This window comes from Ursus maritimus, unplaced genomic scaffold (assembly GCF_017311325.1).
Source record: "Ursus maritimus isolate PB19 unplaced genomic scaffold, ASM1731132v1 scaffold_1, whole genome shotgun sequence".
Lineage (NCBI taxonomy): Eukaryota > Metazoa > Chordata > Mammalia > Carnivora > Ursidae > Ursus > Ursus maritimus.
Genome location: NW_024423343.1, coordinates 46005471 through 46024076, shown reverse-complemented (window position 1 = coordinate 46024076; position 18606 = coordinate 46005471). Strand labels below are relative to the sequence as shown.

Below are 18606 nucleotides of genomic sequence, written 5' to 3'. Positions count from 1 at the left end.
TCTCCCCTCCCCCCTCCCCTGCCCCCTCCCCTCCCCTCCCCTCCCCTCCCCTCCCTCTTGCGTCTAAAAGGAGTGGTTAGCTGGTAGAACTTAAGGCAGGAAATAGAAACTAAGATTTTGTTTTGTATTTTTATAATTACTCATATCTTTACTGTAGAAATAAATTCCCCTACTTCCATTCTGTTTTTATTTAAGACATTTTCATCTTAATTATGAAATATTTCAAACATAGATATATAATCTAAATATAATGGATATCCATGCACTCATCCCTGAAATTAATCAGATATTAGCTTTTTGCTGTATTTGATTCAGATTTCTCTTTCCCTCTTTAAGGAATAAAAATTGAAGATGAATCAAGCTCCACTTTCATCCTTTTACCCACATTATCCAGAATTATTATTGTATTATTATAAATTATGCAATAATTATTCTGAAGTGGGTATCCATCTTTTTGTTTGAAAAACTATAATAGATGTTATGTACATATTATACATATCCTCTTGCAGTTTGATTTTTTTTTTCGTTCAACAGCGTGTTTGGGGGAATTCTTGATACATTCACACTTCATTAATTTGGTTTAATTGCTGCATAATATTCCATTATATAAATAAGGCACACTGATGTACAATTAGGTTTTATCTAGCAATTTGCTGTTCTGCAGCATATAGTGGTCAATCTAGCACGTGTCTCCTTTTAGAAGAGTCTAAGAATTTATACAGTGTTCATACAGAGAAATGGAATCGCCATATTATATGGTATGTGCATTTTTAATGTTTCTAGCTCTGTCCAAGTGGCTCTCAAAAGTAGCTGTACAATTTGCATTTTCCTGGTTACAGATAGGTGACCAACATTTTTTCAAAATTGTCTTCTACTTTTCTTCTCTGTGAGCTGTCTTTTTTGTATGTGTTGTCTGTTTTTCTTTTCTTTTTTCTTATTGATTTGGTAGTTTTCCATATCTTTTGAATAGCAATCTTTGTAGTTTGTATTTTTTGCAGATTCCTTTTTCCAGTCTCTAGCTTGTCTTTTAACAATGTTTTGTAGAGTCTTTCGTGGAAAGTTTTAAATATTTTGATGTAGCAAAATTTCTTAATCTTTACATTTATGTATCCAGCTTAAGAGTTCTTTCCCNNATCTGGTGTAATTTTAAAAACCCTCTGTATTTAATTCTAAAAGTTTTTCTGTTCGTATTTAAGTGTTTAATCCATCTGGAATTTATTTTTGTTTAAGGAATGAAGTACAGACATAGAAGAAATAATTTAGATCTTTCAAAAGTCCTTCAAAACCTGTATATATTATATTTTTTCTGTTCTCAGTGAGCTTCAAGAAATATTAGAACATTTAAAAAGTAGCTATACTTTTATGCAAGATGTACAGTTATTTGTATTTGATACATAATATTTATCTAAGTGTGTATTCTTTTCTCCTGAATTTATTTATGGAGTAATATTGCTTTCAAAGCTTTTAAAATGAAAACAATTCTTGCGGACGCAGTACTGGTGTGAAGGCTGCAGTGGTACTTGGCCTAAAAGAATGTTAGTGAATTATTTTTTATGTGAGAAATACTGTGTTCAGTATGTGCTAAGGCTGAAACAGCTGCTCCGTATCAAGGGATGAGACTACCGTTTGATAACTGAAACAAAAAACAAAATGCTGAATTTAGTGCTTAATGATAGGGAGAGCCGTGCTGGCCAGGCACAGATACTCTCAGCAGAGCAAGAAACTGAACTTAGAGCTACTGGGGGCAAGTATGCGTTCTGAGACTGGGGAACTTTCAGAGGTGGTGATGGGATGACAGCACCCGTAGAAGCTGGGTTCTCTGAGATTTTTGCTGTTTGGTTGGCTTGCTGTTATCGGGGTGAATCCACTCCTGATTGGCTGATGTTCGAGACTGTCGCTGATTGGTTGCCTTACAGAGATGAGTTCAAAGAGGCAAGGTGTCAATGATTTATTGGTTAAAGGAGGCTCAAGCCAGTTCTGTGGTTCCAAGGCTATAGAACTATATATTGATTAAGCACGTTTATTAATGTTTGTTCTTGTGCCTGCCTATTACCATGGTTACAGAACAGTCTGTCAGGAGTGGAACATTATTTTATTCTTGCATGTGTAATTTGTTTTTAGAGTTGACTGCTTCAGAAGTTGGGTTATATAAGTGTCTCTTTAGAGAAGCTTGTATTCAGATTTGGGAGTGGAAAAAAGCAGTGTATCCGGTTTGGTAATAAATTTGCCTCTGTACAACTTTGGCATTGCTTGAGATAGGGAGAGGAATTATACACAAGTTCATCCACTGTTGTAGAATCTTCCATAACGGCTGATATCACATCTTGGATGCCTCAGTTTTCTGCTTGAGAAAGAATAGGATCTTTAACTGAGCACCACACTATCTTCACTACTTTCTCGCACTGAGACTTCGAGTAGTTTCCTTTTTGAAGACTGTTTTCTCGTTTTTCAAATGGGAAGAGTAGTACTTAAGATGGGTTTGTGAGACTTGAGTTAGTAGATACAAGAAACTTAGAACAATGTAACTCAATGGGCACCTACTGTTAACCTCTTTTGCTTAGTAAATGTTTATTGAATACATAAAATCTCTTATTTGAACTAGACTTCCTTTTCTATCCAGTTCATTCTAGATTTTATATGAAGGTTAAAATGTATGATTAATATCTTTGCCTAACAGAAGTAATAAAAACAAAGTCTTTTTCCTAATTGGCAAGTCACAAATGTGGATCGCGTATCAAAATTCGCTCCAAGACTTTTTAGTAAATATTATTCTGTTCCATTACATGTATATGATTTGTCTTTCATGTAAAAGTATCTTATTGAGGTTGTTTAGTTTCATAGAAATAAACAGCCTTCTTATAAACTTCTTAAGGTAAGAGAAAAATTTCCATAAAGGCCAAATTATACAAGTTAAGACATGTATAAAAATATGTGCTAACTTTTCTGGGGGAGGTTTTGGTGAAGTCAGAGCATTTCTTCAAAAATTATCAGAAGAGACTTATTTTCAGAAGCTAAAAAATATTTACAAGTATGGAGAAATAATACTGAACACCATGTTCATGGCCATGTGCTACTTTAAGGACTATGTATTATTTCATTTAATCCCCCAATAAACCCAATGAGGCATATCTCTTAAGTCAGGTGCTGTTACTGTTGTCATTTCATAGGTGAAATTGAGGCACAGATTGGCTGTGTAATTTGTCACAATCATATAAATAGTGAGAGATGGAGCTGGGATTGGAACTCTGGCTTTTTTGGCTTTTAAAATAGATCGTACCGTCTCTCTGGGGGAAGATGACCGATGTATACCCAAAACAGTTTTGAAATTATCAGTATAGTTATAACAGTCTTCCTTTTTTTTTTTTCTTTTTAAAGATTCATTTATTTTAGAGAGGGAGGGGCAGTGAGAGGGGGAGAGAGAATCTCAGACAGACTCCCTGCTGAGCCCAGAGCCCAACTCAGAACTTGACCTCAAACCCCGAGATCATGACCTGAGCCCCAAACAAGAGCCAGACTCAACCGAGTCACCCAGGCGCCCCTACAACAGTCATTCTTGTTTTTAAAAAATGTGAAACTGGGAACATGCTGATGTCCTTAGCAATATTTAGAAACTTAGTTTATGGGAGTCCTTGAGCTCGGTGAAATTGCAGCAAAATGTTTGCGTATTTTTGGGTATGTGCATTTGTATATGTGTGTGTGGAGGGGGCGGAAGTGAAGAGAAATCATAAACCCATCAGATTGTCAAAGGGATAAAAAAAAAAAAAAAGATCACTGGCTCTGGTATAAAGAGGGGAAATCTCTTAAGTGGAGTTTTATCCTAATGACCAGGATGGGCAAATTTTGAAAGTTCATTTAATTTATATTTCTTTCCAGAAGCACAGTAGATGAGTCTAGTATAATGAGTACTTCTGTTCAAATGCCACTCTTTTTCTCTGTCTTCTTTTCCCTTCCATTCTATGCTCTCTTGTCTGCGTTCCTACCCTCTGCTGGCTTTAGGATTCAGCATTCTGGCTCAGTCTGCCTAGAATTTTCTTTTTTGTCTGCATAGCTTCTGTTGTTAAGGTGAGAGGAGCTTTCCAGTATCAGCTTGACTTTCACCTCTGTCAGGATCCATTCTGGACCCTCGAGGTCTGCTTGGTGTCCCAGCTCTTTGTTTCCATAGCATTTGACGTATTGGAGCACTTCAGGCCCTCAGTTGAAATGGCCTATCGACTTGTCTACAGCCTCCCGCTAGACTTCCCGGCCCCCTGTCAAGATCTTGCTCTGTTTGGCTAAACATCAGTGCTTACTGCCTTTGTCAACAAGGATCAGGTACTCAGTAATTGTTAAATAAAAGGATATTATTTCTGTTCTCTTAATCATTGAGGCTCAAAAATTTCCTATGGTTTTAAGTTGGCCTCAATTTCAGTATCGTGTCAGTTGCCACATGATGTTTTCACTTCTGGTCCTTCTTTACACTGCCTCTGCTCTAATTTTGACTTTCTTGATCGTACACTATTTCAGTAGCTACCTTCAATTTCTTACTATCCAAGTCCATTTTACAAAAAGCTCCCAGTGAGATGGTCCACGCCTCTCAAGAAAGGTCTTGCCACACTGCTCAGCATTTCACTGCATAAACAATGGGATGAGATCCAGTCATCTCCCATTTTTCTCAGACTCCATTTCTCTTGCTTGCTACAACTGACTGTCATTCCCTTAACATTGCGTTTATATACCTGTTGTTTCTGCAACTTTGGTGCCCTTTCTCATCTCTTCCTTCTTCCTTACATGTCCATACTTCAACTCTGTACTTTATCCCTTCCTTCAAGTTCAGCCTTAGTTAATTCTTACTTGAAAACATCCCTCGTTTAGAATTCATATTTCCCTTTTCTGTATACCCATAATACTTCGTTCATATTATTTTTGTACGCCTTTCCTACTGGATTTTCAACTACTTCAGACTTGAAACGGGATAATATTAAACACAATAACGTACATAAACATTTAGCACAGTTTCTGCACATGATCCCTCTGGACCTGGCACGTTACCTGATGCCTGATCAGTATTCAGTGAATGTTTGCTTCAGTGAATTTAATTGATACCTGAAGTTTTGAAAACATTGCATTGCTACCTATGGACTTTCATACAAAATGCATACTTCATATGCATTGTCATATCTGTTCTGTCTTTTAAGATCTTTCAATTTCATGTTACTTTTTCCACCCCCAAAATAATGAATGATTCATTTTGCTTGCAATTTCCTGGTCTGGCAATATACTGGTTATCTACGAATACTAGCTGCCTCTTGTACGTGTCATGGAATTGATGCTGTGCTAATGCTTTTGGCTCTTGATGTTCTCTCTTGTAGCACTTGGATTTCTATTTACTGGCCAGTATTCCTTTCAGATGTCTAATGACAGGGAAAAGGCTACATTGTACTAAGGTAGCAAGAAGCATTGGAGAAAATGCTGGGACTCGTTCTGTTTAAATTTAACCACTCTCCCAGCAGGGTGGGTCTCATCTGCTCTAATGAAATGCTGACCGTGGGTTTCAAACCCTTTCTAAAAGACATGCTGAAGCATGTGTCTGGCAGGTTCTAAATAAATTCCATTTTCTCTTTATTGATTTAAACATACTTTGCACGTAGAAAGAAAAAGGGAAGAAAGCCTCTATAAAAGAGAAAATGGATGTTTTATTAAATTCTTTCCACTTGATATTACTGTGAATTCACCAGTGCAGTCCCAAAACAACCAAAGAGTGTATATGCTAGGCTCTTTTTCTCTTTGTTAGGCTGTTGTCTATTTAATTTTCTTCATAGGAGATGCTCTCACCCTATCAAGAGGTATGAAGAAAAAACAAAGCAACTAATAATGTTGGGAGTAAAATGTAAACTTAAAGGAAAATAGAATGATTTTGAAACTTTACTGAATATTGTTTTTCATGTTAACTCCCTGGGGAAATGGGAGCAGTCATGTTGATGTATTGACTGCAGTAAAATAAAATATGAATGCTCTCCTGTTTATAGTGCAAACTTGTACCACTCTCTGGAAAGCATGTCAGTAATACAAATCAAGAAGCTTTGAACAGTTTATACTTTTGACTTATTATTTCTCTTCCCAAGGAAATAGTTGAGAATTCAGAGGAACATTTATGTACATGGATTTTTAATTAAAGCATTGTTTGCAAATGTGATACATAGAAATGACTAAACATACACTAAGAGGAGAAAGTTAAATGAATAGTAACCAATAGAATGTTCTTCAATAGTAAAATGTGGTAATTTAAAAAAAGATTTAATACCATAGATACATGTTCACAATACAGCCTTAACCAAAGAACACAGCTCATAACATTCTTTATTGGCTTCCTTTATTCCTTCCTACTTACCATGCAAGCTCACTGTAGTAGGTCACATCACACATTGTAGCAAGTGAAATGGGATCCTGCTCCCCCAGCCATGACCCAACTGATATAGTCAATAGTAATTTGGTGAGTTTCCTTAACACCTTACTTCACGCTTATATAACCACATACACAGTTATACACATATACACAATATAATCTTGTAAATCTGGTTTTTTTTTCAGTATGCTTTTCAAAGTACTGGATGGAATCTAACAATTTGAGAAATTGTATTAGGAAGTAACTTTTATTCTCTATTTTTTCTGTATTTTCTAAATTTTCTATATACATTTAAAAAAAAAACTAATGAAAAATATTGAGTGAAGCCAAACCCTTCTAAATATGAGGACACAGAGATAAGGACTAGCAGTAACTATGAGGAGATGTAGCCACTAAGGTCAGGTTTCTTTCGCGTCAGTATCCTACAGCTCCCATTCTCTGGGGGCTGTGCAACAGAGGGGCTGCCAGCAAGCCACAGAGTAAATGGGCACGCCCATTGCAATCCAAGAGAAGTAATTTAAATCCTTTTATATTAAAAGAAACAGAACAATTGAACTGAAGAGGATGGCATTAGGTCATATCCCTCTCCCTTTGGGATATGCTTATTTTTTATCGTAGGTCAGTGGTTCTCAACCTTGGCTGTGCATTAGAATCATCTGGGACCTTTTAAAAATCTGATTCCCTGGACCCCATCTGCAGTGATCGTGCCTTAATTGGACTGGAGTGGGGGCTGGGAATTTAGCAAAGGATCCCTGAGATGATTTTAATGTTTACACAGGGTTGAGGACCACTGTCCTAGGCCAAGGGAGTTGAGTGTACTGGAAAAGGTAGCAATAGTAACACATTATACTAACTGATAATCTTGAGGTTTTGTAAGAGGTTCATTGAATATTTCACTTTTTTGTTCATTCAAACAATTAGTCATGCATTCAGAAAAGGGTTACGTAGACACATATGTGTTTACAACACATGTGTTTTCAAAAAACAGTTGTTTCCTGGAATGTTTATACTAAGACAATAAAATGAACAGGCACATTGTAGAAAGATGTACATTCAGAATTCACATGTGACTCATTTCTTGCTTAACACTGTTAACCAGAGTAGTTTAATCCTACAAGCACTTTACATGCTCTCGTCTTGGTACCATCTCTCTTTCCATTTGACTCTTTTGTGTACATATTTGAAGGCAACTGACATCTTTGCGTCTCTCACAGTGACTAGTACAGACCTTACATATAGTAGGTACTTAACGAAATTGTGTAGCAAACAGATACAGAGGCTCCTAAACTTTCTTGGCTCACAGACCCTTTAGTGTCTCAGTAATTTTTGTGTGTGTGTGATTTAACAACTTAACAACTTAGTAGTCATTTGAAAAAAATAATACACACTTGCTAATTACTTAATGGGCTGTTATTTTTTAGACAGGGCATGACTTCTCAGCCCTCAGAATGAGATTGAACACTGCTGTCTTCCTTTCCTGTTCGACATTCATTTTCATGCAATATTTGCTTTTTATCAGAGCAATCACCGAACACCCCACTTTACAATGATGTAATGTCATTGATTTGAGGGTAGTACCTTGAATTATGGACTCACCCCGGCTTGTGTGATGTCCAACAGATGTTATCATTGTGCCTGAATGAAAATTTACCCCTGTGAATTTATGTCCCCTTTGATGGCTTTGAGCACAGTGTGGGAACTGTGGCCCCAAATCTCAGGCTTTTGATGTTTTTCTATTTTAGGTATTACAGAAGATTTGTTTACTAAATATTCATTGATTACGTCATTGGCTTTAGATATTCAACTGCTAAGCCTGGGGATACATTCCAAGAGAGGAGATGAGTCACGCTATTTCTTTGCAGCATTAAGATATGGTAAAAATAGGTACTGAAGAAAAAGTGCTTAATTAAACTCAAGGTGCTGTACTAACAAGTACTTTACAGTACCGTATTCTGTGATTCCAAGTTGTCTTTAAAATTTGACTTTGTCTCATAAACAATGGTAAAGAAGAATTTCCTGCTGCAGGATAAAGAGCAGGCTGTCCTGATACGTGGCATTTAGAGATACCGGTGTTTGGCTGGTGCTAGATAGTTCCGGCAGGTGGGGGAGGCTGCTGGCCATCCCAGTTGGCACAGACAGGTGACCTACCTTAAAGCCCAGACTAGAGAAATGTGTTAACGTGGACTTCAGCAGTAGTCCTCTCTTGCTTCAGGCCCCCTGGCTTAGGATTTTGCAAAATAGTAATCACACTCTACAGTTATTTGCAGTTTGGAGATTTTACGTCCTTTCTAGACACTTGGTGGGAAATATTTCTGGGGGATAATTTTGAGGGGATATTTTTGGCTTGGTATGCTAAATCCTTTTTAGGATGGTATATAAATAGCAATAACTTGATTCTCTTTTTTGGCCTGGATGACATAGTCCTCTTTAGACTTCATAAATTCTACTAATTGGGAATTCTTAACACTGAGTCATTAAATTGAGAAGGAGGCTATAGTAGTCTGTGTCCGAATGAGGTAACATGCTGAAATGATCCCCAACATGCTAGGGGTATTGTTCCCTAGCTAACACATCTAACCCGATTTCCATTGTGACATTCATGAGAGGGAACAGTGATGGGTCTCCAAAGTTCTTGTTTCTCCCATATACCATCATCAATGTATTTGAAACACTCAGAGGAAAACACCAACTAGTCAAAGATTCCTAATGGTTATTCCTTTTAATAACAATTTATTAAGAAACATTAAGTCTTTGTGAAATAGATTTTATAAAAACTTTATATTAAAAATATTCTTTGGTTGTTTTCCCAAATGGGGCTTTTTACATTATGGCAGTCTTTTTGTTTTCACCTATATTACTTGTTTCCATTTTTATTTCCAACTTCATTTTGGCTTCTTGGTGCTACACTGGAGTATTATCCAACAAATTGCTTAAAGTTGAGTAATAGTTGGTGGAACCTAATCTTCATATAATTGCTTTTCTTTTTCTTTTTTAAGATTTACTTATTTGAGAGAGAGAGAGAGAGAGAGAGTGTGTGTGTGTGTGTGTGTGTGTGAGCCGGGAGGGGGGGCAGGGAGAGGCAGAGAGAATTCTCAAAGTAGACTCCCCCGCAGTGTGGAGCCCAAGGTGGGGCTTGATCTCAGGACCCAGAGGTCATAACCTGAGCTGAAATCAAGAGTCAGATGCTTAACCAATGGAGCCACCCAGGTGCCTTTATAATTGCTTTTTCTAAAGAAAAGCAACAATGGTTGCCCTAATCTTGTTTCTTGAAGTTCTTTCTCAATATTACAAGAATGAATATATCTGTTGAAAGCAGTAACTGAAGGAAGAGGTGGTAAAGAGTCGCAGGATGTGTTCTTAGCCTGAAGTACGTAACTTACACATAGCCCCACCCTCTCCCTTGAGGCTCCTCTACCTCATTTCTCACTTGTGCATCCTCCCTTGCAATGAAGTCCCCTGAGCCGGTGGTCTTACTGGTATCAGAATAAGGTATTCATCCTCTAATTCAGTCATTCATTCAAAATTCAGGATTGTTATTTGAGGATACAGGAGTGAATAAGACAAAAAAGTCCATGACGTCACAGAGCTAACATACTAGTAGGGGAAACAGAAAGTGAACATAATGAGTAAATTATATAGTATGTTAAGAAGGGATTATGGCAAAGTACGGTGTGGGAAGAGTGTTAGCACAGAAGATTTGGTTGCTCAGTCCTTGCATGTGTCCAGTGGGGCCTGGACCTGTGACTTCTTCTTGGCTCGACCCTGGGAATGTGGCCCTTGGAATGTGTTTGTTACTGATGAATGCTGTTTGATACGCCTGGAGCAGTAGGGCGTGCTGTTTGAGCTCGTCAAGCCCTTTCCTCCACCTCCTTCTGAGCTAGATGCCCGGTACTTCTGCAGCAGCCATGACCAATGCTTTTGCAAACAAGTGAAGAACTGATCCTTAACTTTTCTTCTCTGGGCTCTAGGATCTTCTGTGGCCCTACATTTAGTGCCTCCGTGTATAGCATAGTTTGTAAATGAATGTTGAGTGAATCTGTGAGTGAGCGAAGGAGTAATTTTCAGTGATTATGAGGCAGGATGAAAAATTGGGAAGAAAAGATAAAAGAATGCGAAATGACTCTGGAGTGAGCTTGGACCATATGTTTTAGGAGCTAGAGTCAGACTGATTTATTTCCATTCAGGAAAGGCCTTTTGGGTAGGTAGGCAAGAAGCAACTGCATCCACGTGCTAATGGCCCAGCCCTCTCATTTGTTCCCTATTGAGTCGTTTGCAATGTGCTTGTTTTTATTTTTAAAGTAGGCTTCACAGCATGGAGCCCAACGTGGGCTTGAACTCACAACCCTAGGATTAAGACCTGAGCCGGTATCAAGAGCCAGACGCTTAACTGACTGAGCCACCCAGGCGCTCCTACGATGTGCTTATTCTTAAGCTTTGAGGACTCTTTTTATGTTATCCATGTCATTAGTTTTGAAGAATCATACTCATTTAAGCCTCTGGTCGTAATGGAGAAAAATATGTATTTTACTTCGTAACATGTTTCACCTTTGGAGATAATGTCCTTATTCTATTCCTTTTGTTTCTTCTTAGATTTGACGTTTTCTCTGTAATATGAATTTACTGCAAATAAATTTGTTTCAAACAGGAACAGGTTTTTTTTGCTTGTTTTTGTTTTTTGTTTTTTTTTTGTTTTTTTTTGTTTTTGTTTTGTTAAATTCCAGAGCCAATAAGAATTTTGGATCCAATCTGGTACTTAAGCAATTGAAAAGGCGACTTTTCTACTTTAGTGAGGTTTGGTTGTTTTTTGTGTTTAATTCAACAGTCTTCTGTTCCTTTAAAAGAAGAAGGCTATGTGTCCATATTTGAAATGCTGTAAAGATTACACTGTTGCAGCCCTTTTCACTCTGCTTTATAGAATGTGAATAATGTGGTTCTTTCTCTTTACAAGCTTCTTTGTTGTCCTTGCTTTTTTCCCTAAACTTTCAACCCTCCTTCCAATTAAAATAGGGAAATTGTGCTGGTACCCTAGGGGAAAGATTTGTAAAACTATATTGGTATTGTTTTGTCATAGTAGAAGTAAAAATTTTAAATTTAATCTTTGCTATAATACAGTTGTATTATATTTATTTAGCAAGTTTTGCTACTTATTAATCTCTAGTGAAAATTTCCAAGTTAAATACTCTTATGAAAAAGAAGGGAAAGTATTATTTTCCAAAAGGAAGAGGAAACTTAATATTTATTTGTTGTGATTGTTGCAATAATATATTTCTCACTGGTAACTGTGGGATTAAACTCGAAATTTTACCCAATGCTGGAGCTGGAAAGCTGGCTGTAACTTCAGGTAGCCTCTGTGGAAATCCTACAGTTACCATTCTTTGGCCACTTCTGATTTTCTGTGTCTTCCTTTCTCTTCCTCTCTCCCTTCATTGCTCCTCTTTCTCCTGCTCTTCTTCCTGACCCTGTTCTATTCACCTGGAATACATATTCTGAGCCCTTTATTAAACTCTGGCAAAACACAAGGCTGAGTTTGAAACAATATTGGCTGTAAAGAAACTTACTCTCACAGAAAAGACAAACAGCAAAGCATAGACCAGAATGTATCCTGTGCCATTAGACTAGTAGGTACAGAAGGAAAGGTCCCATTTGGCTAAAATAAGAGCAAACTTATTTGAGCTAAACTTTGAAGAATGCAGTAGGATTTTGACAGGTAGAGATGAAAAAAAAAAAAGGGGTGGATTTTCAGATAAAAGAAAGAAATGAATAATGTAACAGGCAAGTGGGTCAATCTCGGATAGTGACCTTTGACCCATTTATGTGACAGTATAGAGCAGAAGTCTGCAAACTTTTTCTGGGAAGTGCCGGATAGTAACTGTTTATCTTTGTAGGCCATATGGCTGATGCAACTATCAACCCTGCTGTCGTAGCAGAAGCAGCCAGAGGCCATACATAAATGCGTACCGTGGCAGTATGACCATAAAACTTTACAGCGGTAGTGGTGGGTCGGAGTTGGCTATAGGCTGGACTTTGTCAACCCCTGAAGAGCTAGGGCTAGACAGGAAGGTGGTGGCCAGAGCTTAGATTTTGAATGCCAGGCTGCAGAGCTGGGAATTAACTTACATTCTCTTTAGTGAAACCATGGTTGTTGTGTCTCTCCTGAAGGTTTTAAATACACAGACATTTAAATTTGGGACCAGATGTTATCTGTTTACAAGATTTTTGTATGTTTACATTGCAAGATATTTGTATAGTTAGCTCTAAATTACGATTTCTGTGACTAGATATCTTGTATGAAAATGGTGAAGAATGAATAAAGCCTGATTTGGGTCGTAGCCAGAAGTTTGTCATCTTTTGGGTTCTACCACAAAGTCTGTACTATAATGGACCAATAAAGTCAGATGATGGAAAACAGGAGAGAATAAATGGGCAGGCACTTTGGAGATGTGAACTAAAAATGCTGACATTCTTCCTGTTCAAAAAATGATAGTGGGAATTGATTCTGAAGTAAATATTAAGTTCACGTTTTTTGATATTTTTAAAAACTACTTTATCAAGGTATGTTTGACATGTAAAAAGCTATATATATTTAATGTATATATTCCGTAAGTTTGGAGTTAAACCCGTGAAACCACCACCATCAAGGCCATAGGCATATTCATCACCTTGCAAAGTTTCTTCCCACACCTATTACTATTATCAGTTCTTTTTTGTGATAAGAACACTTAAAGATTTACCCTTTAGCAAATTTTAAATATGTAATAGAGTATTATTAGCAATAGGCACTATGCTGTGTAGATCTTCAGAACTTATTTATCTTCTGTCACTGAAACTTAGTACACTTTGACCATCAATTCCCTCTCCCCTCAGCCCTGGCAGTCACCATTCTACTCTCTGCTTCTATTAATTTTGATTATTCTGGATGCCACATATAAGTGAGATCGTAACATTATGTATCTTTCTGTGTCAGGCTTATTTCACTTAGCATACTGTCCTGCAGGTCCATCCATATTGTAGCAAATGGCAGGATTTCCTTCTCATTTTAAAGTTGAGTAATAGTCCACTGTATGTATATACATTTTCTTTATCCATTCATCCACTGTTGTGCATTTAGGTTGTTGCCATATCTTGGCTACCGTGAATAATGCTGCAGGGAATCTGGGGGTGCAGGTATCTCTCTTCGAGATGGATACTTATCATAGGAATTGTTATATACATAGATTCTACATTAATCCTCACGGCAAGACTGTGTGTTCTTTTTTTTTTTTAAGATTTTATTTATTCGACAGAGATAGAGACAGCCAGCGAGAGAGGGAACACAAGCAGGGGGAGTGGGAGAGGAAGAAGCAGGCTCCTAGCGGAGGAGCCTGATGTGGGGCTCGATCCCAGAACGCCAGGATCACGCCCTGAGCCGAAGGCAGACGCTTAACCGCTGTGCCACCCAGGCATCCAAGACTGTGTGTTCTTAATGTTTGTATTCCCAATACCTGCTAGAGCAGATCTGGGCCAAAGTGGGCAGTCAATAAACATTTGATGGGTGAAGTAATATAGGTGAATATTTCTTAAAAAAAAAAGATTATTTGAGAGAAAGAGAACATGCAAGCGGGGTGGGGAAAGAACAGAGAGAGAGGGAGAAGCAGACTCCCTGCTGAGAGGGGAGCCTGCCATGGGGCTCGTTCCCAGGACCCTGAGATCATGACCTGAGCCGAAGGCAGACGTTTAACTGACTAAGCCACCCCGTCGCCCCTGTAGGTGAATATTTCTAGTTGTTCCCAACCATTTCATTCCACTTTATTTTTATGCTCTTCATTTTTAGTCTAGTTCTTAGTGTTGGTTCTAACATGCTTTTTCAGGAGCACCTCTTTACGTATAGATTCGTCTTTTGAATTTTAGTGATTCTCACTACCGAACAATGCTTTTAATCATGTGATGGTTAAAAATTTCCCCAGCAACCTCAGGACCAGGCTCATTGATGTGTATTTTGTTTTTGTTTCTCTCAACATCTAGATTATGTGTTTTCTAAGGGTTCAGTTGAAATCATTTGATATTGAACCATTTTTAAACTAATGGTGACATATTGAAAAGAAGATTATGTGGGCAAGACATAATGATTATAATTAAGTGACAGAGAAAATACCAAGTGCACGGAAAGCTGAAAAATGCAGCGGAGAAGTGTAGATAGATTATGGAGACAAAAGCCCCTGTAGTTGAAAATTATATATTTAGTCACAGAATCTGCCCCAACTAAATGCCAAAGTATTTTTGTTGGAGGAGAGAGCTAGTAAGGGGGATTGTTCCATATATATATATATATGGAACTTCTAGTTGCCAGGCCTGTTGGCCTGATGAGCTGTTGACATCAGGGAAGTCAGAAGGGTCCTATTTAAGTCACAAGCAAGCAATTCTTTACAACTTTTCCTTTTATTTGGAGGAAAAAGAATTGTTCATGCTTCTTTAATTGCAGTGAGCAGGCCTCCAGCTGAGACTTTTTTTTTTTTTTTCAATGCTGGTTTTGCTGTTGCTTATGCTGGGGTGACAAGCCAGGCGGAGGGCTGGGGTGAGAGGTTCAAAGGGTAAGCAAATCAAGCACTTCCTTCTCTGCACTGGCTGGAAGGAAATAAGGAAGCTACGGAATATGCTGAAAACCCAATCTAAGGTTTTTCAGTGAGAGATGTGGGGAGTAGAATGCATGGGGCTTGGAGTCAGATGAACCTCTGTGAATCCTGTCTCTACCCTTCTTAATTTGTGCAATTTTATCCTTAGTTTCCTTGCCTTAGATCAGGGGGAAGGTCTTGCAGGTTTGAATTATAGGATGAAATTGGACAACGTATGAAGTTTCTAGCACTGGGCTTGGTGTATGTGTGCGTGTCACAAACATCATTAGTTTTTTCCAGCTTGAGCTAGGGAGGGCTCTGCTGGCCGGGTTACATCCTGTCCTGAGGCAACGAGAGCTAAGGCACATAGCCAAGGTTTGACCTTTGCAAGTCATTTTTTCCCCCTGAATTTGATATTCATTTTCTCATCAAATTTAGTCTTTAACATAACAATTATGTGTGGAGAGGTAAAATCCTCCATTCTGGGTTAGAAAGTGTTTTAGAAAACATTTATTAATCAAACCCAGCTTCAGAATGTCAGGAGGCTTTAGTGTGTCTTATTTTGGCAACCATATTTTTACAGGATGAAACAGATGGAATACACAGAATTTTTTTTTAATGAATTTAGCTCAAGATCTTACTACACATTGCAATTTGTCTATAAATGAAAGGCTCTGAGAATTTCTGAAATTAATCTTTGGAGAAAATAAATCAGTCAAAATTCCCATTCCTAAATAGGTGGTCGAGGGAGCCGTTGTAAGTACGTTTGGTTGGAATAAGACCCATTATCAAATTTTATGAGAGAATCTTAATGGCCTTTTAATTACCTGCAGTCTCCTTCTCATATGCTTTATCCTATTTTTGGTACATTATCCTTCCTTCCTTCACCTTTTTTTTTTTTTTAAGATTTTATTTATTTATTTGACAGAGAGACAGCCAGTGAGAGAGGGAACACAAGCAGGGGGAGTGGGAGAGGAAGAAGCAGGCTCCCAGTGGAGCAGGGAGCCCGATACAGGGCTCGATCCCAGGACCCTGGGATCAGGCCCCGAGCCGAAGGCAGACACTTAATGACTGAGCCACCAGGTGCCCCGCCTTCACCTTCTCTTTCAAAAGTTAGAGTAGCCCATTAAATAACACATCCTGTGCTTACAGCTTTGGAAGCAAGCAACCATGTCTAATTCTGGCTATAAGGAATAAGGGGCCTTTGGGGAAGGATTATGGTACAGCTCACAGATCAGCAGGAAGGGCTGGAGGACGAGCCTTCAGAAGGAGAAGGGGCAGGGAGACTTGGGGAGGCACAGTGGGTAGGCACTCATAGACTTTCTATGATGTTTCAGTGCCAGCAACCATTAGCCTCTGTGTATCTTCAGCCACGCTTCGAGGTCCTGACAATCTTTCTGGCCCCCATTAGTTAGGTGCTTTGTGCCAGTGGCTCAGTAAATTTCATCGAGGGGGTTAGGAGCTAGAGGCTGGGGGACTGATTTTGAATGGGACAGCTGCTTGTACTAGGCGGACCTATGCAAGGATGTTTGGTTTAGGTGGCCATCATGTCACATATATTACAACCTTTTATTTTTTTACCCCAGTTTTATTTCCCACTTGAGTTTGAGGACATAGTTTAGCGTGTGTGTGTGTGCCGGGGAACACTCTTTTTTTTCTTTTTAATTGATGTTATATAAGCATTTCTCAGAAATTGCAACACTATATTCCTTGAATTAATTTTAGTAGTATGACCCCAAGACTCCCTGTTATATGGTGTTAACGATGGCTTTAGAGTCATTCATGGGGACACTGAAGGCTGACAAGGCCTCTTAATATAAGTGAGCCTTGGGGACAGTCCCCATTACCTGTCTGAATCCCCATTTTTTCACTGGTAAAGTGGACTTGATATCACATATGTTACGAAGGTATACTGAGATTTTTATGATAATATACATGTGAGGCTTGGCATTAGGAATATGTTTATCCCCAGCCCTTCTTCGTATTTTGATTTTAAATGTTACAAACATGATTTTTTTTTTTTTTTTACTTTAGAGTAATGGGATGAACTTACAAAATGATGGGAAGTGGTGCCTTGTTATCTATTCTCTCTCTCTCTCTCTCTCTCTCTCTCTCTCTCTCTATGAATATATATGAGATCGTTGTCCTGGAAATTAACAGTTTTTTAGACAGACTAATGGAACCTCATTTTAAGGTATGACTGTCCAGGATATAATCCTCCCTTTTCTTTTCCCAGTTCATTCTTCCCATCTCTGCAGTCTACACTCTGGCTAGAGTTGTGTAAGTGTTTCATCAGGCAGCTGCAGTGCAGTGGCTTAAGAGCACAAGGTCCCAAGTTCGTGTCCTGTTTCCTCCATCTGCTGTGGGCTGGCCACGGCTGATTAACAAACCTCTTTAACACACAGTTACCAATTTAAACACCGAAGAGGACAGTAACATTTCTGTAATGAGGGTTTTGAAGAGTAAATGGAATGATGCACTTAAAAATTAACACAATGCCTGGCTCATTAATCCTCAACATATTTTAGTTCTTGTGGTTATAATTGTTATATATATTATTATACATGAGAGGAAATATACTAAAAAATGCATATATAGAATGGTGAATATATATAGTATGGTGTTTGGATAACATCTGACTTCAATTTTAGATTCTTGAAGGGATCAGAGCCCTCTTCTAGATTGCTAGATAGATCTTTCCTAGGACTGGGTGATTATTGCTGTAGTTCTATTTGTATTTAAAATGTCTTTGTTATGGTCCAAAAGCAATTTAAAATCTAGTTTATATTAATAAAGTTAGAATACAGTCAGTTAAGTGTCTGACTCTTGGTTTCCACTCAGGTCATGATCTCAGCGCCCCGAGATGGAGCCCCGCATCGGGCTCCCCGCTCCTCACTGAGCTTGAGATTCTCTCTCTCTCTCTGCTCTTCCCCCCCGCCATGCACATGCTCTCTAAAATAAGTAAATATATCTTTAAAAAACACCTCATGAGGACTTATTTTGTGGTATACATTTATAAAAACCTGTTTTACTCAAAATTTTTAGCAAGAACAGCATGTCAGGTAAAAAATCCTAATCAACACCAATTGAGCTGCAATATCGGCTACCAAATTATTGTTATACCCCTCTTGAGGTATTTTTTGATTTTCCTCAATTTATTATCTTACTATGCTTTGTTATATATTTAACAGATAATTCTTTGATATTTTAAGGATATTGTTTGATATTTTGTAATCTGAAACACATCCCTTGCTTTCCAGACAGAACAAAATAAAGGAGTAGCCATGCACTAGGTTTGGCGAGATTGCATTTTATTCTAGGACTTTTGACTATATTTTGAAGTAGTTAATTGATAGCATTAGAATTAGGCCAAGTAAAAATGTGTTTTTCTGAAGAGAGAACCTGTCTTCCCCTTATTCACTGCTTCTTTTTCCCTTCTCTATTGGCAGAAAAAATTAGAATAATACTGTCTTAATAGTAAATTCAAATGTATTCAGTTTTAGAAAGAATAATGAACTTGTTGGAATGTTTTTGTACCTCTTTCTATCAACCCATCCATACATGATATATTTCCAGATTTTATCGGCAGTTTTGTACTGTTATTCAGATGTCTTGAATGACATTTTAAGGTACAGT

General features: G+C 38.0%; 1 protein-coding gene across 1 annotated transcript in view; it reads left to right on the top strand.

Annotated features, from left to right (window-relative positions):
* The window catches only part of FAM171B (family with sequence similarity 171 member B), a 61662-nt gene that overhangs the window by 17558 nt on the left and 25498 nt on the right, over nucleotides 1-18606 (top strand). The gene's annotated exons all lie outside the window — the stretch shown is intronic.